Source organism: Bos grunniens, chromosome 11 (assembly GCF_055505025.1).
Source record: "Bos grunniens cultivar Pamir isolate PY7600 chromosome 11, Bosgru_T2T1.0, whole genome shotgun sequence".
Taxonomy (NCBI): Eukaryota; Metazoa; Chordata; class Mammalia; order Artiodactyla; family Bovidae; genus Bos; species Bos grunniens.
In genome coordinates, this window is record NC_141175.1 from 4,123,105 (window position 1) to 4,135,082 (window position 11,978).

The 11,978-nt window shown below is 61.6% G+C and overlaps 1 long non-coding RNA gene across 4 annotated transcripts; it reads left to right on the forward strand.

Annotated features, from left to right (window-relative positions):
* Positions 1–1,414: 1,414 nt before the first annotated feature.
* Positions 1,415–11,978, forward strand: LOC147362339 (uncharacterized). 4 transcript variants are annotated; one of them, XR_015135714.1, is made up of 4 exons: positions 1,415–2,884; positions 3,676–4,474; positions 9,748–9,858; positions 10,741–11,978. It is a non-coding gene; the product is annotated as an uncharacterized LOC147362339 (long non-coding RNA). The 4 variants fall into 4 exon arrangements; XR_015135716.1 differs by having other exon boundaries at positions 3,676–4,120; XR_015135715.1 differs by having other exon boundaries at positions 3,676–3,846; positions 3,972–9,858.

Genomic DNA, 11,978 nt, shown 5'->3' on the forward strand with positions numbered 1-11,978 from the left:
ACCAGCTCCTTGGCCTCCATCATGACACCCTCAACTCTCCCAAGAGTGTTTTGCTTGTCTGTCTCCCCCACTGGATATCAGCTCTGTGAAGCCAAGACTTTGCTGAGAGCAGAGCTGGGCTTCCTGGACTAGCCCCAGGAGACAGTGTCATAGAAGCTGCCCTGTTTCCCAGACCCTCCCACCGGCCCCCTGGGCTCGCCCCACCCCCACCTCATTTCATAGGCCATCCCCTCTAGTAAGGGCTGAACTGGGCCCAAGGCCCGGCTCGCCAGCCCAGGGGGTGGACTAAGGCATCTTGCTGCCTGCGGCCCCATTTCCCCCAAAGGGGACACGCGGGGAGACCAGGAGCAGAGTGCCGGGCGTCCTGGGTCTCCCAGGAGCCCCTCTGTGCCTCCCATGCCAGGGTGGGGAGCAGGAAGGTGCCCCGTCTTTGATTTAGGGTTGTAATGTTAATTATGAAGCGTGATTCTCACCGCAATTAACCTGATTCATTCCCAACAATCAAGGCTACACTGCATAATATATTTAATTAGCCAGATTTCCTATGCACGTCGGCGGGACAGAACTGGCAAGTTCTCGGTGTAATACACTTAATTCTGAGATAAATCATTGTTTGGAGAGACGCTCGCACGGTCCACCCTACCCAGGGGACTGGGGGCATTCGGGGAGGGCTCGCCGGCCCAGAGGCTGGAGTGATGGGCAATCCGGGGGCACACGGGGGTCTGGAAGTCTACCCGGAGGGTGTGGGTGTGGTGAGTGAGAGGGCGGGTCCTGGGGCCGGGGGCGGGGCGGAGGGGGCGGAGTGAGGCTGACGGACACCTGGCGACTCCTCTCAGGGGCTGTCATTTCAACAGACCTGAGAGCCTGAAGGCCCACCTTGGGACGCGGACTGACCGGCGTCTGGGGGAAGATCTGAGCCCTACGACCCCGGAGTCTCCCTCGCCTCTGCCCCGAGCCCCTGCCACGGGCTCTGGCCTCAGACCCTGGGGCCGAGGGTGCCCCTGCTGTCCTCGGGGACCACCCCTCCAGCACGCCCACCTCCCCTCTCCCTCCCCTGGGCAGCGCCTCCACTCCTGTAACCAGACGGACTTCCACGTTTGGGGTTTCGACGAAAGGCAGGCCTTGCCAGGCTCTAGGACAGCTGAGTGCGAGCCCCTGGCCCCAGGTCCTCTGGCTGTGTCCTTCCCTGCTGCCGCCCAGCCCTGGCTGCCCAACTCGGGCCTGAGACCCCATTAGAGCTCCATGAGGACCAGGCCCCCACCCTCCAGATCCACGCAGAGAGAGGGGCTCAAAGACGCAGTGCCTGGGCACAGACCGCTGGCTCTGTCCCTCACGGCGAGTTCCCGGGGCCAGGCGCAGCCTGCGTGCCTCCCCCGCCCTCCGACAACCCCTCCCCCTTCCTGCCCCGCCCCCCTGGCTCTGGTTTCCGTGGGCGCCTCCATCTGCCACTTGCAGGCTGGGCCTCGTGCATAATTCAGGCGCCTTGGAGAGGCCCCAGCAAATGCGCGCAGAGGAGGCCCGACCAGCCCGATCGGATGTCTTGACATCGGACACACGAGGAGCAGGACGACTGTCCTTTGCCCTGTTTGTGCCTTGGTGACCGTGGGCAGGGAGCAGGGCCGGGGGTCTCTCGGGTGTGGGGGCTGTGCTGCTCCGGGGGGCGCAGTGGTGGGCTCGGACCCCAGCCCCGCCCCTCCCCTGCCGGTGGCCTTGATTGGGTGACCACACCCCAGCCCTCAGGCCTCACTTTCCTTGTCTATGAAATGGACCCAGGGCAGCACCTGCCACGTGGGGCTGGCGAGGCGTGAGGATGACCACCGAGTAAGGGCTGCCCCCAGGCACGGCCATCCGTGGCCCCTGGAGGCCCAGCGGCCAGCTCAGCTCGGGGCCGGAATCCTGGAGACGGGGCCTGAACCTGGGCAGCTGCTGCAGCTCTGAGGACGTCCCCTCTGCCTCCCAGGCCGTGCCTTCTCGCTCAATGAAACTGGAGACGTGGTTCCAACCTCTCACGTCTGACTCCAAAATGAGATCTCAGACATCGGTCTGTGGCACCCAGAACCCCTAACCCCTGACAGCGGCCACGCAGCATCTTCAAGGGGCGGGCGGCTGCAGCCACCGAGCTGAGTCCCGAAGCCTGTGCGGGCTCCCCTGGAAGTCTGGGCTTCGGGGTCTTCATCCCGGCCCTGCCAAGGGCCACTAGGGGACGGGCCAGCTCACTGCCTCCCTCTCCAGGGAGCATACGGCGCAGGGCTGACCCCCAACCGGCCTTCCTGGCCTGAAGCTCTGGTCTGATCACCTCAAGGAGCTCTTGGCCTGGACAGAGGATCGGGTGGGGGCGTGCTTGCTCTGCATGTCCCCCCATCTGCGGCTGGCGGATTCCAGCAGGACCTTGACCTGGCCACACGATCCCAGGACCCCCAGGCTACAGAGGACCCTGCCTCCAGGACCAGAAAGCCACCCTGATTGCATCCCCACTAGACACTCGGTCCCAGGGGAGCACAGCCAAGCAGAGCGGAGGGAGAGAAGGGGTCAACTGTAGAGTGACCACCGTCAGGACCCCTGCCCCCTATTTCTTGCCAGGGTCCCCCTTGGACAGACCTTGTGCAGGGGCTCACTCAAGAGCCCAGGAAACCCTCCCCGCCATGCCCGGGGCCTGAGCAGCTATTCCTGGGACGTTGCCCCCCCGCACATGGCAGCCCAGGGCTCAGCTCCTCCCAGGACCGCCCTTCCTGCGTGGGCTCAGGTAACCTGAGCCCGCTCTCTGCTGCTGCTGCTTTTTTAAGAAAAGAGGGAGCCCTCCCCTTCAATAATTGATGCGCAGCATTAACAATTGACCTGGAGAGCATCTGGCAGGTGGAGGACTTTTCACTCTGGTGGCCACCGGGTAAGGTTCAACTGACTTTGCAGAGGGAGGGGGTGCCAGCCGGGTGGGGGCGGGCCCTGAGCTGTGCCCCCTCGCTGCCCCCGCCTCGTCCCCACGACGGGGACAGCACCTATGCCACGTGGGGCTTCCTGGAGCAGGGGAGTCCCTCAGCGAAGGGGGCTGCTGGGTGCCTGAGCTCAGACAGGTGCTAGCGGTGCACACACTCCAGTGTCTCACACACACATGTGCACAGTCACACACGCACACACGCAGGCATACTCCGTGTACACTCACGCACCGCGCACAACACACACACGCACGCTTGCACGCGTGGGCACACCCGTCCCGTGAGCACACTGCAGGTTGTGCGTGCACGACCTTGCTTGCACACATGCGTGCACTGACCCCGAGGCACACGTACGTGTACCACAGACACGTGCACAGTTCCTCCTGGAGGCGACCTGCCACCTCTGCTGGCTCCAGGGGTGGCAGGGACTTCTTCCAGCTCAGGGGGAAGGTTCTTCCTGATCCCAGCCTGGAGCTGGGAGAGGGCACCGGTGGTCCTGCCTGGGAAGTGGTCCTGGCAGACCCACCGAGCAGCCTCTTTCCTGCGGAGGGGACCACAGGAGTGGGTGGGTGGCTTGGACGCAGCCCTGGGTGGGGGAGGGCTGGGGGTCCTGGTGACTGCAGGGCGCTTGCAGGGGCCACAGAGGCAGCCAGACCTCTGGGGCCTGGGAGTGGGGTTGCAGCCCTCTGGTCCCCAGGGAGGGCTTCACACACTCTCTCTCTCTCTCTCTCTCTCTCTCTCTCAGACCCATCAGAGTCCAGCGTGGGGGCGCACTGAGAATCCCCTCCCCCTGAAGTGGCTGCTCTCGGGACAGAACGAGCTGGCACCTGAGCCCTTTCCTCTTGTTTCCCTTCATTTAATCCTCACGACTTGGCATCATCAGCCCATTTTACAGCTGAGAAGACTGAGGCCTGGGGTAGGGAAGAATTTGCTCAGTGCTGCCCGGCTCCAAGGGAAGAAGACCCTCGAGAGTCCCTGGGACAGCACGGAGATCAAACTAGTCCCTCCTAAAGGAAATTAACCCTGAATGTTCATTCGCAGGACTGATGCTGAAGCTGAAGCTCCAATACTTTGGCCACCTGATGCAAAAAGCCAACTCATGAAAAGACCCTGATTCTAGGAAAGATTGAAGGCAGGAGAAGGGGACAACAGAGGATGAGAGGTTGGATGGCATCACTGACTCAGTGGATGTGAGTCTGAGCAAACTACGGGCATTGGTGATGGACAGGGAGGCCTGGCGTGCTGCAGTCCGTGGGGTCGCAGAGAGTCGGACACGACTGAGCGACTGGACAGCAGCAACAACCCGGCTCCATCCCGGTGCCCACGGTGCCCAGCTGCCCGAGTCCTCATTCTTACCCCGCCACTGCAGGCCCCCACCAGGTCACGTGGGCTCCAGGCAGCCCAGACGGCTGGCCCACGGGGCCGGTCTCTGCGTCCGGACCACTGTGGAACTCAGAGCCGCCTTCCTCCGGAACTGGTGCAAATCCCCCTTGAGCTCTGCCCAGAGTCCACGGGCAGGGGCGCACCTGTGGGCTGAGGCTGAGGTAAAGGGGCTGCTCCAGAACTTCCTGGACTCAGGTCCTAGGTCTGGGAGTGATGTCTGTGGAGAAGAGATGGAAGCGCCACCCCCAGAGTCAGACACACCCCTTGTTTGGGGAGAAGGAAGAACTGGAGGGGCTGGGGGAGCCCGTTTGCATCCTCAGCCCAGGGACCAGGAATGAGCGGTCAGGAAAAACAGGCCAACCCCAAGCGGGAGCCTCGGCTGGCACCTCCGTATTCCCCACCACCCCAGGCCCTGCCCCACCCAGGGGGCACCTCTGACCCTGGGCCCTGCAGGACTTGCCCTCCAGCGGCAGTGGCCCCACCTGCTGGCTCCCAGCGAGCACCCACCTCCCCACTCCACTCAAGTCAATGATTTCCTCATTACGGAAACGTCCCTTAATTGTCCCTAAGTTACTGGACTTCAGGGGACATCTCCAGTCGATGTTTCTGCCGATCTTGACCCTGGGCGGCAGGGCTATCCGAGCAAGGGGACCAAGCTGGCCAGGCTTCCCAAGGAAGCTGCCCCCTCCCCCAGGAACTGACTGAAGCCCCCCAGGTGTGCTTCAGGATGGGGGTCCCCAGGTGGCCACCAGGCCTGACCACATAGCCCCGCAGGTCCGTGTCCCCACGTGTGTGATGGGGCTGTGGTCCCCAAAGCCGCTGACAGAGGGAAACACGTGAAACCCTCCGTGTCCCCTGGTCATTTCTAAGGCTCTCTGACCGTGTGTGCCCCAGGAGGGGCTTTCGAGTGCCACGTGGTTGAGACCGCTGGAGGCCCGGCCTGTTTGGCAGAGGAGGGTCTGGTCTGGGAGCTGAGGCCACTTGCCTGCCCTCGTCCATGTGTAGTGTCAGGACTGGGGTCCGAGTGCCCGGCCAGGCTGGCCAAATGCACCTGCTCATGAAGAGGCGTCTGGACTGTAGTTCTGCAACCCCACGAAAGGGCTTGTGGGCAAGAGGTCTCGGGGGGGCAGGGTAAGCTTTCCAGGTTTCCTAGGGTGGGCACTCTGCGTGCACGTGGCCCTGCACCCCCTTCCTCAGAGCAGAGGTCCGCAGACCGTGGGTCTGGGTAGGGAGCAGAGCCCCACTGTGAACCCACCCCAGATGGGACCTGTGACCCAGGGGCATCTGGGAACTGCCCACCACCTAGAAGGGGCGGGGTGGGCTTCTGTCGGGGAGGGCACCACCGCGAAGGCCTGAGAAAGACCCTCCACTCAGATAAAGGCTCTGGGTCCCCAGACAGAAACTGGTGTTTTTGTTTGAGCTCATCATCACCCACCCCAACGGGGCAATCAGAGGATGGGCTAGAGTTGGTGGGCAAAGAGTAGATGAGCCCCTAGCTCTGCACCCGTGGAGGGGTTGGGGCGAGCCACCCTGGGGGAGAGGGGTCCCACCTGGCTCCGCACATTCCACCAGCCTCACCTGGCTCAGGGACTCTGATTTCCCGCTAAGTGGTCACACTGGGCCACAATCTTTCCAAGTGATGCGCATGTGCAGTGGGGGTGGGAGCCTGTCCCGAGAAAGCCCCTCAGGCCTTGACCCAGATCTCTGGTGGGGAGGGACGAGGAGGTGCCCCCCTGGGCCCTAGACGTGGAACAGGCCTGGCTGGGAGACCTCAGGGCAGAAGGGAGTCCTGCCAGTCCCCCTCTGGCAGGGTTGGGGCAGAGGGGAGGTGGGGCCACTTCCTGCCAGGGTCCGTCTCCTCTCCTGCCCCTGGGTCCACCCCTCTGGCCGGGCTCCCTGCACACCTGAAAGAGGACACAGAACTGCAGAAGGGCGTGCCCACAGGACTGGAGGCGCGTGGGGGCCTGGCTCCCAGCCTCACCCGCGGGGGCGGAGCCAGGACTCCCTGTCCAGCAGCCCTCTCCAGCTTCCCCTTTCCAAGATGGCTGGAGACCCTGGGGTCTGAAAGGCAGCCTGGCTCCTCCAGTCCAGGGGAGGGAGCAGTGGCAGGAGCCAGACCCTGAGCTGCAGGACCACCACCTCCTCGTGCCCGGCCCATCAGCAAGGGTGACCCTGGAGTTTTCAGGAAGGCTCCCACCTCTTGGTGGCTCAGATGGTAAAGCATCTGCTTGCAACGCCGGAGATCCGGGTTCGATCCCTAGGTCAGGAAGACCCTCTGGAGGAGGGCATGGCAACCTACTTCAATATTCTTGCCTGGAGAATCCCATGGACAGAGGAGCCTGGTGGGCTGCAGTCCATGGGGTCACACAGAGTCGGACACACCTGGGTGACTAACCCTTCCCCTTTCACTTCTCCACGTCTGCGTCCACACGCTAGGGCCGGGGTGCCAGGTGGTGGTGCCCAGCAGAGGCAAACAAGGGTTCCCACCCTGCTCGGCCCCGAAAGAGACATCACCAGGACCCCTCTTCCTCGGTGGCCGGCAGGCAGCCTCTCCCCAGACCTGGCCCGGCAGCTGCCCCAGAGAACCAGACTCAGAAGGGGCCCTCTCCTCTGCGGGCATCTGTGGCCTGGCCTGGCCTGGGCCAACTTGGTCCTTGGCCAGCCTCCAAGGTCACTGGGGGTGGAGGCCGCCTGGGACTCGTGGAAACATGAATAACAAGTTTAGGTTTTTTTTTCCAGTTTTACAACCTGGATATAGGCTTTCAAACGGCCTCACCGCCCAGAGAGGTGGGGGTCTGGCTTTATGAGGGGAGCGGGGCTTCCCCAGGCACGCACACACTCCCTGCCTTCTCCCCAGGACTCCCTCCCAGGGGGAGCCTCTGGCCGTGAGCGATGATGCCGGGAGGCCCAGGGTCTGTCCCTTCGGCTCATAGAATAGTGATTCTGGCCTCCCTCATTGATCTCTCTGAGATTTTAAAGCAAATTTTATTTGTTTGGGGTTTCTAGTCATTAAGTTAAAACCAGTAAAATAGAACAAAATCAATACCTGTAGGATGCAGCACAGCCCGTCTATACAACGATGTAAAAGAGGCAGAATAAATTGCAGCCAGGATTTGAGCTGGGGGAAGGGCCCTGGGCACATGTGTGGACGGCGCACGCCCTGGGGGATCTTCCCCGACCTCAAAGGGATCCCATGGGGTTGGCGGGATGGAGTGGGTTTCTTGGCCGGGTGTCCTCAAGCCCTCTGTTCACCAAAAATTCAGAAGCTGGGGAATGTGAGCGCGTGACTCAGCTCCTAGGAAGCACTGAGCTTTGCAGATGGTGCCAACCACACAGGCTGCCCACTGCCTGGGTCCCTGAGGAGGACCCAGCCGGGACATGGCCCCGCCCTGTGCTGGTCTGACTTGCCGTTCACTGGGCACCCCCCTCCAGGGCTTTATCCACTTGGGCGCCTGCCTCCACACCCCTGGGAGGAGGGCACCAACTTGGCTGAATGCCTTGAGGTGGGCACTGGGCACTTGACCAGAGCCAGATGAGGGCAGGACTAAGCTTCAGAGCACAGAGATGACCACATGGATGCTCCCCCATGCTGCAGGGCAGGGACTGATGTTCTCAGACACCACGTGGGATGGGTGGGGCCAAGGATGGCTGATGAGCTGTGCCAGGAGCGGGATGGGGGAAGGGGGCACAGGTCCCAGCAGGGAGGAAAGCTGGCTGAGTCCCTCAGCCTGAGAGTTTTCAGAAGCGTCTCACCCAGGAGCCACACGTGTGCCTCTGTCCATAGGAAGTGGCTACAAAGCCCACAGCCTCTGGGGTCTAAAGCTTAGCGGCTTGCAGGACAGGAGGGAAGGTGGGCAGGTGGCCTGGACCCAGCCTCTACTCATAACTCACACGCTGTACAATTCGCCCAGCTGGAGCGCACAGGTCAGTGGTTTTTAGTATATTCACCAGAGTGAGCAACCATAGTGTTACGTGCTAAGTCGCTTCAGTTGTGTCCGGCTCTTTGCGACCCCATAGACTGTAGCCTGCCAGGTTCCTCCGTCCATGGGGATTCTCCAGGCAAGAAGAACGGAGTGGGTGGCTGTGCCCTCCTCCAGGGGATCTTCCCGACCCAGGGATCGAACCGTCGTCTCTTGCGTCTCTGCAACGGCAGGTGGATTCTTCACCACTCACCCCAACGGGAAGCCCGTGCCACCATCAGCAAAGTCAATTATTGAACGCTTTGAATCATCTTGAAAAGAAACCCTGGCGCGGGCTCCAATGAGGACGGCCTGGCAGGCATTGTGCTGTATGAAAAGGCCCAAGCGAAAAGATCAGTCCTGCGGGATACACCCCTGTAAGGGCCTAGAGGAGTCAAACCCAGGGAGAGAGGAAGGAGACGGGAGTGGAGGGTGGGGTGGGTGGCAGGAGGGGAGGGGAGCGAGTGACTCGTGAGGACAGGGCTCCAGTCTGGGGAGATGCGAGACCAGAGACAGACGTGGAGATGGCTGCACCACAGCGCGTGCATGCCTGAGAACCCCGAGCTGTGTGCTCGGAGGAGGCTGAGGAGGAGGATCTTACGTCATTGTACTGTACAACAGTGTGAAAAATAATAGAAGGAAAGAAGTCTCGCACCTATTAGCTCTCACCCCAGTACCCCATCCCTCCCAGCCCCTGGCAATCACTGGCCCACATTTCACACTGAATGGGATCCCACAACACGCGGCCTTTCATGTCTGGCTCCTCTCGGTCAGCGTCGCGTTTCCGAGGTCCATCTGCATTGTAGGGGTCGGGGCCTCATCCCATTTCATCACCCAGTAATGTCCCCCCAGTGGATGGACGCCGTTCTGTTTGTATCCGCTCATCACATGATGGACATCTGGGTTGTTTCTGCTCTGACCTTTGGACATAAAGCTGCTGAGGTCACTCGTGTGCAAGCTCCAGCTTGGACATGTGTTTGCAGCTGTCTCAGGTGTGGGCCCGAGAGAGGAACTGCTGGGCAAATGCACCGTCTGTGCTATAGTGTTGCAGGAACCCCCGGAATTGTCCAAGCCCGACCTCTATTTTTTTTTTTTGACTGCGCTGGGTCTTGCTGCACAGGACCTTTCTCCAGCTGTGGGAGCTGGGGCCACTCTCTGGTGGGGGCGCAGGGGCCTCACATCGCGGAGGCTTCTGTTGCTGTGGAGACAGGTTCTAGGCATGTGGGCTCCGGCCGTTGCAGCACGTGGGTTCCAGAGCGCAGTGCTCAGTAGTTGCGGGGCTCGGGCTTAGCTGCTCCGCAGCATGCGGAATCTTCCCAGACCAGGGATTGAACCCTTGTCTCCTGCATTGGCAGGCAGGTTCTTAACCACTGGACCATCAGGGAAGCCCTCCAACCTCTGTTTTTAAAAGGTAGTTTCAGGATTCATCCTGATTAGGGAGGAGCGTTTCCCTTTACAGCTGTTCTCACTGCCAGGAGGACCACTGCGTATCGGACAGGAGGGTGACCGGAACTTCGAGGTGTTTAGAAATGAGAGACGGCAGCCCCACGCCCTGCCCGGGACGGTCCAGGTGCCTAACCTCACAGGTGAGCATGGGGCCCACCACTCCTGTCTTCTCTCAGACCATGAATGGAGTGTTTTTTGCTGCAAACACAACTGGTTATCTTGCCTCCCCTGCTCCCCTTGGCCATCAAGCCCCAGAGCCGCCATCAGCTGGCACTCTGCCCTCTGGGGGGGGTGCTCACCGTGGTGGGGTCCCCGCAGGGCAGGCCCACTCCTCTCTCTTGCACTGGGAGAAAGCCTGGGGCAGCCGCTCCACCCAACTCAAGGCCCCTCCGAGTCAGAGCATGTGTCTTCCAGGACCTCTGGCGGAGACACCCGCCCACCCCCCAGGCCAGGCATGCGGAGGCCAGGGTCCCTGTAGGCCTGTGTGCTGTAGAGTCTCTAGAAACCCAGCAGGGCAGTGGGTGCGGGAAGCGGGGGCTGCCCGTCTTTCCCGTTAGGAAAACTGCCTGATTGAGGGGAGCCCCCAGCTTGGATGGGAGTCTTCCACCGACAAAACCTAAGTTGCGTGTTGCGGTGGAAAGAGGGTGGGGGGAGGAGGGAGGGAGGGGGCAGCTCTCCGGGACGCTTTTCCTTTTCGTCCGTCCAATTCCAACCCAGCCCCCTCCCCGGAATTCGGGAGCGCACAGGATGGAGGAGTTTGGCGCTCGGATTCCACAGAAAATTAAATCAATTACCAAGTCTAATAACGAACCCCAGGTTTTTAATTAAAGGAAGCTTAATTAAAGGGCGAGCCCAGCTCTGTCAATGCTCTGATCTGGCCCAGGGGGGGCTGGGAGCATCTGAGGAGCCCACGTCGGTGCTGCTCAGGGGGCGGGTAATGGACGGGCTGCCCGCAGCAGCCGGGGTCGGGGCGTGGCGCTTCAGGACAGCAGGTGTGATGACGGAACGGTGTGGCCCTGCAGACGCTCAACGTCTCCTGGCCCAGCTGGAAAGACCCTGGAGTCGCCTGGCCATTTGACAGAGGAGCCAAGGCCTCCGAGAGCCAGCGGCAGCTCGAGGTTGCAGGGCAACCTCAATGCTGGGCCCAGGGCCCCCGGCAACCGAGTCCGGCCAGCCCCGCTTCTTAAGGCGGCCGCGTCTCCTGGGTCTCATTGGCACCCACATCCAGCCTGGTCCTTTATGCCTACAGCTCCCTGCAGAGCCCCAGGCAGGGTCCCCCTCCACCCACTCATCGTCCCCTGCCCATCTGGGCTCCTCATGCTCTCCTGGCCCTGAGCCCAGCGTCTTAGCCATCAGCAGAAGCAAAGTCCTGGCCTGGCCAGAGCTGTAATGCGCCCATAGAAGGTCTGTGCCAGAGTCTGGACGCTGGGTACCAGCCCCACGGGGCCTCAGACCGCCCACTGCCCCGCCCCAGGCACTGAACTCCACGGAGGGAGTGGGAAGGGATGGCTGCCTGGGCGGCAGGGGGCCAGGGGAACAGGCCTGGGGGCTTTGCAGGGGTGCAAGTGGAGGCTTTACTTCAGAGGCTGGGGAAGGGCCCTAGAGGGCCCTGGGCATAGAGTAGACTTGCATCCAGTCATCCAGCCATCACAGAACTGTGCTTGTGACCTTTTGTCTCTTCTGTAAATCAGAGGTTTAACAGTGGTGTTTCCTGAGGTGGCCAGGCAGATCAAAGATCATCCTGGGCAGGTAATGGATGGGAACTCAAATCAAAGCAGCCAAGTTGACTAAGAGGTCCCAGGAGTGCCCCTCCAGACCCTTCAGTCCCCGCCTCCTGGGCTCATGACCTCAGGAGGCGCATGCTGTTTCTGCTGAATGCCCACTCGCCGTCCCGGGCGGCCCAAGGGCCCGGAGCAGGCCCCTCACTCTACACCCTTAGCACCAGCGGTCTGATTCCAGCTCACAGTCCCAGCTGAAACATCTAGAGGGAACCCAACCTCCCGCCCTGATGGCTTTGTGCATCCAGCTGTGGGACCTCTGCAGGAGTGGCCAGGCCACCTGCGTCCCTCCGGCCTCTCCCTTCCCCTGTGCAGTTCCCTGCCCCCCTCCCCGCCCCGTCCTCAGGCCCTGGGCTCAGGAGCACGTCCCTGCACCCCACCCAGGCCCCCAGAACCTGATTGATGCTGACTCTGTGAGCTGGAAACGTCCTACCCTGGGCGTCAAGAACTAAACAGCACAATAAAAAAAAAAAGAACCTTCA